Here is a 12,532-nt window from a genome sequence, read left to right as displayed (position 1 = left end):
CACCATAAAACCTCATCCTCACTTCACTAAAATTTATCCTCACACCCTAAATCATATTTAGACAGCCATTAGAGGGAGAAATTTTAAAGATTGACAAGCTCAAGTGGGAGCTTTAATAAGGTTAGTGCCCTAAACTTTAAATCTCACTTCAATTTCATGTTTAAGAGCTATATAGGTGATTAAATGACAAAGAAATTTTGATAAAAGACATTGGTATGTTAACCCTAAATTTTGGGCAGCCAAGGTTAAGGTGATATGGTGATAATTTTTGGGAATCTAATAAGCAAGTATGGCTGCCCTTAAAGTGTAACTTATAAGTGAATTCATAAATGAAATGATTATACATGGTTTTGAATTGTTGAGCTAGGGTTTGGGAGTGGAAAATTGGACTTGGCATTTGAATTCATTAATGGACATTCTAGTGGTCAATTAGTGACCATTTAAGGCAAGTTAATCATAATTTGAAGTGAGTTAATGCATGGCAAAACTGAAATGGAAGGCTGCCTAAAGACAGCAGCAGAGGGACTAAAAATTCAGTCCACTTGCACTGCCATAACTTGGGCTGTGTTGGTTCAATTGGTGTTTGGCCAATTGGACATGAAACTAGGCTTATAATGGCACATTTTTGCTGAAGAAACCATGCCCAAAAGACTAAAGCAAGAGGACAAAAACTTGGCCCCAATCCGGACACCCTGCAACAGCCTCTGCAGAATTGACCAAATGAACAGTAACTGTTCATTTGGCCATAACTCACTGTAGATTTGGTTAATTGACCTGAAATTTTTACAGCAACAAGTTAAGACATAGAAAAACAACTTTCATGAAGGAACTTACCCCAAATTATGGCCAGAACCTAACCCAAATGGCAGTGGCACTCACTGTTCATGTTACTGTAGATATGGCAATTTCTGCAGAATGCAAATCCGGCCAGCTGTGGTTTTTTTACCATATCTGGAGCTACAAAACTCCAAATGGAGTGATTCAAAAAAGTAAATTCAACTAGACAAAATAAGGAACAACTTTCATGTTTTACATTTCTTCAAATTCCCACAGCAATAGTGTCCAATGGAACAGTGAAGTTGACTCACAAAAACTGAAAATTCTGCTTGTGTTGGTTTAAACTTTGAAATGGTATAAATGCTTAATGCCAACAAGTTTGGAATGCCAAATGTGGTATGTTGGGAGTGCCAAAGTCAATGTACATATTTTTATTCTAAAAGTCAACATTTTTGTTGACCAATAAGATGAATAGTGACACTAAAAATTTGAAATTCACAAATTGAAGAATTTAAAAGTTTCAAATGCCCTAGTATACCTAACAAGATTGGTTTGGATAGTTTGGCATGCCAATAGGGTTGATTAGCGATCGCACATGGCAATATGCCATTCTGTGATTTCATGGCTTGTAGCCATTCGACTTTGTATTGAGACTTGGCCTTGTGCACGATATTATTCTGACTTGTTAGCTGTTACATTTGCCGGAGATGCATATGTGACCGATGGTGTGACGGCCGAGTACTAGGTACCCAGTGCGGTTACGATTATCGATCCGATGCGTCTAGTGTAGGTTTACTTGGGGCAACCAAATGAATAAAAGTGAACAACTTTAATGAAATAATAGATATACCAATACCAAACAAAGAAAGCATACACATTCTATATACATTCATTTTCTTGCTATTTTCTTCTATTATATTATTGCACCACTAAGCATTATTGCTTAGCGCGTTGCTTTTGCCACGCGTAGGTACTGGAGATCCCGATCGTGAGCCCAGTAGACCACAGATTGGGTAAGTCCATCCTGCAGTTCTGCATAGTGTCCGTGTCACCTCACAGGCTATAGTGCATTGGTAGGACACTAGGTGTCATTTTGGTATTTTGTAATTGATCTTATTTTCTCATGTGTAAATGAACTTATGAAATGTAATTTGATGCTCATGTAAATAATGAGAATTGTGTTTGTAAATGAAAAAGTGAATGTTTATCTGTGATATATATATGATTATCACATGAAATGAATGATTGAGAAATGAATGTGAACTGAAAAATATTGAGATTTTGATAAATGGAGTTGAGATGAATGAATAAGAATATAGGAAGTGTTTTTCATGATTCAAGAACGGTTTTCTCCATTTTTAGCCAGATCACGGATTTTCTTTAAAAATTTTCAGAACCTCAAATAAATTACAATTTCAATAAATGAATTATATTTCACAAATTATTTTCAAAACTATGATAAAAATGAATTAAGATAAAATAGAGTGCTCCGGCACACTGAGTGGCATAACTTGCTCGGCTACACTGTAGTCGGGTAAGGGGTGTCACAAATCTGCCCCTTCCAAATCTTCCACCTTGACCTCTGCTAGGTCCACCAAATTTCTTCTTCTTTCCAGAGGTACCACTAAAACTTAGCTCTATTAACTTTTCACCTTTATCTTTATCTGTTTTCTCAGTTTTCTCTGATTTTTCTTTTACAGGTGTTGCTTCTAATTCAATCCTTTCTATCTCAAGTGCTTGAGACATGTGTTCTGAAAAATTGCTGTGTATGAATCCCACTACTTGCATCCTCAAACTGGGCTTTAAACCCGTCTTAAATCTCTTGCACCTTTCCTTGCTGGTAGAAAGGAGACTCCCAGCATAATGGCTTAAGCGAGAGAAACTCCCTCCCATACTCTGCCACTGATCTGTTGTGACACCCCTTACCCATGTACAGAATATCCGAGTAAGCAATGTCACACGGTGTATCGGTACACTCTATTTTACCTTAATCAATTTTTGTCATAGTTTTGAATATAGTTTATGAAATATAATTTATTTAAGCCATTTATCGAAATTATTATTTATTTGAGGTTCCAAAAATTTTAAAGAAAATCCAGCAGAGTACTGGCTAAAAATGAAGAAAACAGTTCTTCGGAACCTGTGAAAAACACTTCCAATATTCGTATCTCATCACTCTCAAACTCCAATATCAAAATCTCAACATTTTCAATTTCATTTCTCAATCATTCATCTAACGTGATAATCAAGTACAATTCACAGATAGATATTCACATTTTCCATTCACCAACACAATTTTCATTATTTACATGAACATCAAAATACATTACATAAATCCAAATACATATGAGAAAATAAAAAAAAAATTAGTTACAAAATACCAAAATGAAACCTAGTGCCCTACCAAAGCACTGTGGAGGGTGAGGTGACACGGACACTATGCAGAGCTACAGGATGGACTCACCCAGTCTGCGGTCTACTGGGCTCACGATCAAGATCTCGGAACTCACGCGTGGCAAAGCAACGCGCTAAGCAATGATGCTTAGTGGTGCAATAATAAAATAAAAGAAAATAGCAGAAAATAAATATGTATTGAATGTATATGTCTTATTTGTTTTGTATTTGTTATATTCATTTATTTCTTTAACTTTGTCCATTTTCAATCATTTGGTTGCCCAAGTAACCTATACTGGACGACTGGACTGGATAAACGGGTAAACTGGCACTGGGTATCAAGTACCTCGGGCCGTCACACCATCGGTCACATATGTATCTCCCGGTGTGCAAATGTAAGCGGCTAACAAGTCAGAATAATATTAGGCACAAGGCCAAGTCTCAACACAATATTAAAATGGCTAAAAGCCATAAAATCAGAATGGCATAATGCCATGTGCGATCGCTAATCGAACCCTATTGGCATGCCAAACTATCCAAACCAATCTTGTTAGGTATACTAGGGCATTTGATACTTTAAAATTCTTCAATTTGTGAATTTCAAGTTTTGGTGTCACTATTCACTTCATTAGTCAACAAAAATGTTGACTTTTGGATAGAAAATAGGTGTATTGGTTTTAACACTCCCAATGTACCACATTTTGCATTTAAAACTTGTAACACCCCAAAGTTGAACTACACTTTGACATGAGGGAGGAGACATAAAATAATGAAATACAAGAAAAGAAAATACAAGAAAAACAAAGGAAAAATAATAGCAAAGAAATGTGAGGAACCTTGGAAAACATTTTTAGGACTTAAATATACCGTTGTTGAAGAATAAATATAATTAGAAAGATCAAAGAAAAATTAAATAATTAGTACAAAGAAAAGTGAGAAATCATTATGGTCATTTGACATCGAAGTGTCTTTTGACCTAAATGTCCATTAAAAATAAATAATATTACACTTAGAAAATAAAATGAAAAATTAATTTGGTGGTACCTAAAGTAAATAGCTAAAATCAAGGGTTTAATGTGGGATTAAATGAAAGTTTAGCTTAAAATATGATTAAAATTGTGAGTGGACCACTAATGCATAAAATAAACATATAATAGGGCAGCTGTAACTCCACTAAATCAGCTGAACTTCATCTTCCTCAAAGTTATCTCAACATTGCCGTGAATGAAGGTGAGAGGAAACACCATGGCCATTTTTCATGCAAGCTCTCTTAACTCTCCATTTTCAACTCCAATCTCTTAGGTTCCTTCATGAAACTTTGTCTACTCATCACAAGGAAGAGTTTGATACTAAATTTGAGAAGTTTAAGCAAGGTTTAACAAGCTCCAAGCATAAGGTAAGTTCATAATTTTGAAGATAGCTTTGTTAAGTTTTGTGTGCATGTTATGGGTGTTGGTTTTGTGAAGGAAAATTTTGAGTTTGAAGAGTTATTGTTGTTTTCATTTTGGACAGCCATGGAGTCACGTTTTTGATGAGATATTTATGCATATAATTGATGAGAAATAATGTTGATCATGGTGATTTAATATCCTAGAGGATTATTTCACATATATATGGTGATTTATGCACTTGGATGGGAATTGGTAAATTGTAGGGCACTTTGATGTTGAAGAACAATTTTCGGCAGCTTGGGAACCCTTGAATAATTGTATGTATTGATGGAAGTGTTGGCAGAATGTTGACATAGAAGAATTGATGAATGTATATGTAAATTAGTAGTGGAGATTATATGTAATGATTAAGTGTATTTATGTACATATATTGCTAAATTTGGACTTGGTGGTTTAGGGTTGTAATTGATGTATTGAGAATGTTTGTATTCTGTCCAAATTGACCATAGTAAGAAGTTATAAATGAATATGGAATGGTATAACATCAGAATTGGGTATGGGGATTTAAGGTAGAGCAAGTTAAATGTGTGTTTGAATTGGGGTTTGAAAGACACATAGAGGACAGTGTGCAAATAGACCTATAACTTTAATTGTGTAACCTCAATTGGTATGAGACCAATTGGAGGTGAAACTAGGCACAAAATGTGCCAACTTTCATTGAGAGAACATACCAAAATTCTGCTTGCAAGGTGATGTGAAAAATGACCAATTCGGATTAGGTACACTTGAGACCTAAAAACTGACCATTTGGGCAGCAGTGAGTGTTTAGGCCATAACTCACTCAAATAAGGTCCAATTGACCTGATATTTTAACCATGAATAGTTAAGACCCATACCTACAAGTCTTATGAAGACACCAAAGCCCAGAAATGACCATAAGCAAGTCAAAAGCTTGCACAAGTTCGGGTCCAAAACTGGCCGAACCAGAGTTGACCAAATTGACCAAAAATTGACCTAAATTGATACCATTTGACCAGCAATAGTGTAATGACCATAACTTGGTCTACTTAACTCGGATTGACCTAAAATTTAAGACATAGATCTACAAGTTTGTAGTGTTGCATTAAAATGCACTAAACAAGTAAACGAGTTTGGCAAAACGTACCAAACCTAAAACTCTATCGAATGTGACATATTAACTAAAACCTAATTTACCTAAATATTAGGTGATTAAGTGAATAATTGAGTTGGTGCATTATTTACCAAACACCATCGATAGAGACAATTTAATTAAACACTTTGAATTGTGTTTGAATTATTTTCAATTGAAATAAATATTGACTATTTGTATATTATTGTTTTAAATTGTGGAAATGTGTTTGATGGACACTTATTGATTGAAAAACATTGTGAATGGTTTGATTGTTTGAATGATATTGATGGATACTTATTGATTGAAAAAATGGTTTTGTGAAAATGAAGTGAATACTGAATTGTGTTGCCATTTTGTGAATGAAATTATAACTTTGGAAATTTATTGGATTCTTACGGATCATTTGAATAAAATGTTTGGAATTGTTTTGACTACAATTGGCATGACACGGATATTATGTTCCTCCTCCATTAATGGGGTGAGTGTGATTATTCCTCCTCTTTGACTTATTAGTGAGTATGATTATGTTCCTCCGAGGTGAGTATGGATGAGTACTCATTAGATAGCTAGCTTCCTCCTCATTGATTTCGATGGGGGTGAGTATGTCTTGTCCGTGGTGTACAACACGGCATATATGGAAAATGTGTCATGACCTAAATTGTGTTATTGAATGGCAACATTGTATTGTTCAATTATTTGATCGAATTGTGTTATTGATTTGCAAAACGATATTATTCAATTATTTGATCGAATTGTGTTATTGATTTGCAAAACGATATTATTTTATTTGATCAATTGTGTTATTGATTTGCAAAAGGTATTATTCAGTTATTTGATCAAATTGTGCATGAATTGCAAATACGGTATTCTTAAACTATTTGACTAAATTGTGTTATTATGAATTTTGATTATTTGTGAATTGGAGTTTAAATTCCTTATGACATTCATTGTCTTGAATTTAACTATGGTTTTAAGTATCCACTATTGATATGATTTATGAATTGTGATTTAAAATTTGTATTTGGTTAATAGAGATTTTGGGTATAGTGAGTATACCACATGTGGCATTTATGTATATTTTGTTCTTGATTTGTTGTAAAATAATTATGAGTTATTTGGCTTGTAAAAATTGTGTTATATTTTTATATCTTAGTCTTTGAAAATCATTTGACTTGAGAAATGTGTTGTGTTGATAAAGGAGTTGAGATTTGAAAATATATTGAAGTGCTTTTATTCCAAATAAATCAAATGAGTTAGTTGTTTCAATTCACCAGTCAAAAAGTCTCACACATAGTAATCATCCTCTCATAAAAAAAAAAAAAAAAAAGTTTTAAAATCCCTTGTAGTGTATTTAATGGATTATCAGTAGACGGAGTTGGTAATTCATTAGGTATACTACGGGATCATGTTATGCCTTACAGAGGGGTAGGGTGTGACAAAACTTGTTGGAATTAATCACCAAATCCATTTCCGAACTTAGCACTAAGGGGCAGAATTTTCAGTTTTTGTACCATAAATTTTCTGTTCCATTAGGGACTGTTACAGTGGAAATTTGAGGAAATGGTAAACATGAAAGTTGCTCCTTATTTTGTCTAGTTGAATTTCTTTTTTTGAATCACTCCATTTGGAGTTTTGTAGCTCCAGATATGGTCCAAAAACCACAGCTGGTCGGATTGGAAAACTGCAGAATTTACCAAATCTACAGTACAATGAACAGTGACTATGAGTGCCTTGTTGGACAGGTTCTGGCCATAATATGGGATAGGTTTCTTCATGAAAGTTGTTTGTCTATATCGTATCTTATTGCTGTAAAAATTTCAGGTCAAATGGACCATTTTACAGTGAGTTATGGCCAAATGAACAGTTACTGTTCATTTGGTCATTCTGCAGAATCTGCTTACAGGGTATCCGGATTGGGGCCAACTTTTGGTCCACTTGCTTTGGTCATTTGGGCATGGTTTCTTCAGCAAAATTGTGCCATTATATGTCTAGTTTCATGTCCAGTTGGCCAAACACCAATTGAACCTACACAGCCAAAGATATGGCAGTCCAAACAGGCTGGACTCCCAGCCTCCCTTCTGCACTCATTAGGCAGCCCACCAATTCAGCTTGTATTAGTCTAAATCTCTTCAAATTATGGTCAACTTACCTCAAATGGTCACTAATTGACCATTATAATGTTCACTTACCACTTCATAAAACAAATCTAAATTTCACTCCCAAACCCTAGCTCAAATTCAAGGTTCACACCACACACCTTAGTTAACTCTTTCATTCCTTATATATATATATATATAAATAAATAAATAAATAAATAAATATATATATATATATATATATATATATATATATATATATATATATATATATATATATATATATATATATATATATATATATATATATATATATATATACACTTTAAACATAATCTCTAATTCATTCTAAGTCCATTAAAATAATCAAATTCATTCCTTCCTTAGGGCTGCCGAAATTCATGGTATACATACACATGAGTTTTTGTCCATTTAATTTATAATTTCATACTAAATTCAAGTCCCTAACATGGAAATAAAGAAATATTTGCATAAGTAAGCACTAACCTCTTTGCTCAACTTATTGAACTTGTGAAAACCCTAAAATTTCTCCTCTTTGTGGCTGCCTAAAGCTTCCTTAGGGTGTGTAGATAAGTTTTAGTGAAGGTGACTTAGGGTTTTGGGGTGAGGTTTGAGAGGTTTGCAAGCTTGAATGAAGAAGAAAAATGGAGGGTTTTTCCTTGGCTATGGTGCGGCTGGAATGGGGAAGGAGATGGCTGTTTGTTTTTTAATTTCTTTGGTCTTTTTTTTTGTCTCTTTTATTATTTAATTAAATGGTTGTTTACATGTGATTGGTGGAAACTTTAAATGACATCATAATGATGTCATAAATGAGCCTTTTTTTCTCATTTTCTATTCTTTACTTCTCTACTTATTTTAAATTTAATTTTTAGCAATACTTATTCGCATTTTATGTCATAATAATTATTTACTCAACTGGACAAGTCGGCCAAAAATCGTCTCTGAAGGCGAAATGACCAAAATGCCCTCCGTTTGGCTTAACGGGTCAAAATTGTCTGTACCGATTGAAAAATTTTTCTAAATATTTTCTTGGCATTATAATGCCATAGGAACCTCAATGACCCTTCTCTGGAGTCCCAAAAATTATTTTATGAATTTTTTCCCGGGTCTAGGGCTCCTAGTTGCGAGAACCGCAACTTCCCTCTGGGTTACCCATCGCTTGGGCACCGGCTCATTTAACTTGGTTGTATTTTATTTCTAAAATTTTTACTAAATTTTTCTTATTAATATTTGAGTTAATTATGGTTCTTGACTTTAGTTTAAATATTTTTTTGGACGTTCTAGCTGTCCGGACTGACACCGGTCATCGGAACAGTAGAATGTACGGAGTTGCTACCGGGAGGGTGTTACAACTCTTCCCCTCTAATTTAAATTTCGTCCTCGAAATTTTACCTGATGCAAACAGTTGAGGGAACTGTTGCCTCATCATTTCTTCACTTTCCCAAGTTGCCTCCTCGGGGTTATGGTGCCTCCAAAGCACTTTCACCAGTGGAATCTGCTTATTTCTCAACTCTTTCACTTCCCGAGCTAGGATCCGTAGAGGTTCTTCTTCATATGTCAAATCCGGCTGTATTTCAATTTCTTCCCTGGAGATGACATGTGAAGGATCTGAGCAGTATCTTCTGATCATGGACACATGGAACATAATGTGGATCTTGTCCAGCTCTGGTGGTAAAGCTAGCCTATAAGCCACTGGACCCACACGTTCAATGACTTCATATGGGCCAATGAACCTAGGGCTTAACTTGCCTTTTCTTCCAAATCTCAGTACTTTTTTCCATGGTGACACCTTAAGGAACACTTTGTCGCCAACCGCATATTCTATTTCTTTTCTCTTTAGGTCGGCATAAGATTTCTGTCTGTCTGAGGCAACTTTCAGATTGGCTTTGATTAGTTTCACTTTCTCCTCAGTCTGTTTCACTGTGTCAGCCCCACCGCTTGTTCGCCCAATTCAGTCCAAAGACACCGGAGTTCTACATTTCCTCCCATACAGTGCTTCATACGGGGCCATTTGGATACTAGCTTGGTAGCTATTGTTGTATGCAAATTCTGCCAGTAGGAGGTATCTATCCCAACTTCCCTCAAACTCAATGACACAACCCCTCAGCATATCCTCAAGGACCTAACATATATTTCATGTTATTATTATCATTTTAATTCAATAGTTGTATTAATTCAATTGGTTCAATTGTTTACCTGGATTACTCTTTCGGATTGCCCATCCGTCTGAGGATGGAATGTTGTGTTGAAGTGGAGTTGTGTACCCAAGGACTCATGCAACTTCTTCCAAAATCTCGATGTAAACCTTGGGTCTCGATCAGATATGATGGAAAGTGGAATTCCATGTTGTCTAACTATCTCACTGATATACAATTCTGCTAACTTCTCCGGAGTAGTCACCCTAATCGCGTAAAGTGTCTCGACTTTGACAATCTATCAACTATCACCCATACTGCTTCATGTTTCTTCTGGGTGAGAGGTAGACCACTTACAAAATCCATGGTAATTCGATCTCATTTCCATTCAGGTATGCGTATAGGCTGTAGCAAACCCGATGGAACTTGATGTTCTGCCTTGACTTGCTGACATGTTAAACATTTAGTCACATAGTCAGCTATGTCTTTCTTCATACCAGGCCACCAATACTGAAGCTTCAAATCATGATACATCTTTGTACTTCTTGGGTGCATAGCATATACACTAGTGTGTGCCTCTTTTAGAATACTGGCCTTTAATTCCCCATCATCTGGTACACACAGTCTTCCTTTGTAATACAGACACCCATCTGCTTTCACCCCATAGTCAGTTGCTTTTCCTTCTGAGATTTTGCTCATAATAGCCATTAGCTTCTCATCTACCTTCTGCCCATTTAAAATCTGCTGTAGCAGGTTTGGCATCACTTGCAACTCAGCCAAAATAGCTCCATCTCGAACCAAAGATAGACGGGCATTCAATGATCTCAAGGCTGTCATGGATTTTCTGCTCAAAGCATCATCAACAACATTTGCCTTCCCAGGATGATAGTCAATCACACAATCATAGTCGTTCAGGAACTCAATCCATCGCCTCTGTCTAAGGTTGAGCTCCTTCTGAGTTGGCAAATATTTCAGACTTTTGTGGTCTGTGTAAATGTAGCACTTTTCACCATACAAGTAATGCCTCCATATCTTCAGTGCAAAGATAATTGCTGCAAGCTCTAGATCATGGGTAGGGTAATTGCATTCATGTGGCCTTAGCCGTGCGGAAGCATAAGTGACCACCTTTCCTCTTGCATCAATACACACGCTAACCCATTATGAGAGGCATCACTTGTAGACCACAAAGTCCTTTCTCGACATCGGGTGTTAACACTGGTGCCTCTGTCAACATAGCCTTCAACTTCTCAAAACTGGTCTGACACTTGTCATTCCAGTCAAATCTGACATTCTTGTGTAATAACTTGGTCATTGGAGTAGCTATTAAGGAAAATCCCTTCACAAATCTCCTGTAATACCCAGCTAGCCCCAAAAAGCTTCTGACCTCAGTTGTATTCTTGGGAGGCTTCCATTCCATCACTGCTTCTATTTTCTTAGGATCCACCCTAATCCCATCAGCTGACACTATGTGTCCAAGGAATGCAATCTCATTCAACCAGAAGGCACACTTGGACAACTTAGCATACAGCTTCTTTTCTCTCAGGGTTTGCAGAACAATCCTCAAATGCTCATCATGTTCTTCCCTGGTCTTGGAATACACCAAAATATCATCAATAAAGACCACTACGAACCGATCTATGTGTGGATGGAAGATACGGTTCATAAGGTCCATAAATGCCGCTGGTGCATTTGTTAGGCCAAAGGGCATCACCAGAAACTCATAATGCCCATATCGGGTCCTGAATGCAGTCTTTGGCACATCTGCATCCTTCACCCTCAACTGATGATACCCTGATCTGAGATCAATCTTAGAAAATACTCCTGCTCCCTTCAACTGATCAAACAGATCATCAATTCTAGGAAACAGATATTTATTCTTCACTGTCAATCAATGCATAGCCTCAAAGTCCCATCCTTCTTTTTCACAAACAGCACTGGAGCTCCCCATGGTGACACACTGGCGCGTATGAGCCCCTTATCAAGCAACTCTTGTAACTGAGTTTTCAACTCCCTCAATTCAGTGGGTGCCATCCTATAAGGAGCGATGGAAATGGGTGCTATACCCGGCAGTGTCTCAATAGCAAATTCAACTTTCCTTTCTGGTGGCAAACCAGGCAACTCTTCAGGAAATACATCTGGGAAGTCTCTTACTGTGGTTATGTCACACAGATTTGGCTTAGCCTGCCTAGTATCCACCACATGTGCTAGGTAGGCTTCACATCCTTTTCTCATCATTCTTCTTGCAACTGTGGCTGAGATGACATTGGACAAGAAATCTGTCCTCTCCCCCACCACTGTGATCTCATCATTCCCAGAAGTTTTCAAAGAAATCCTCTTCAGTTTGCAATCAACTATTGCCTGATGACGTGACAACCAGTCCATTCCCAAAATCACGTCAAACTCGTGGAAAGGCAACTCAATCAGGTCTGCCAAGAATTCATACCCCTGAATCCTTAACGGGCAACCCTTGTATACTTTGTTCACCACCACACTGTGGCCCAATGGATTAGTGACCAGAATGTCTTGGTCACTCTCCCCTACTAGTATCTCCCTTTCTACGGGTAA

The sequence above is a fragment of the Hevea brasiliensis genome, chromosome 3, assembly GCF_030052815.1.
Source record: "Hevea brasiliensis isolate MT/VB/25A 57/8 chromosome 3, ASM3005281v1, whole genome shotgun sequence".
NCBI lineage: Eukaryota > Viridiplantae > Streptophyta > Magnoliopsida > Malpighiales > Euphorbiaceae > Hevea > Hevea brasiliensis.
Note: the sequence above shows the minus strand (reverse complement) of the source record.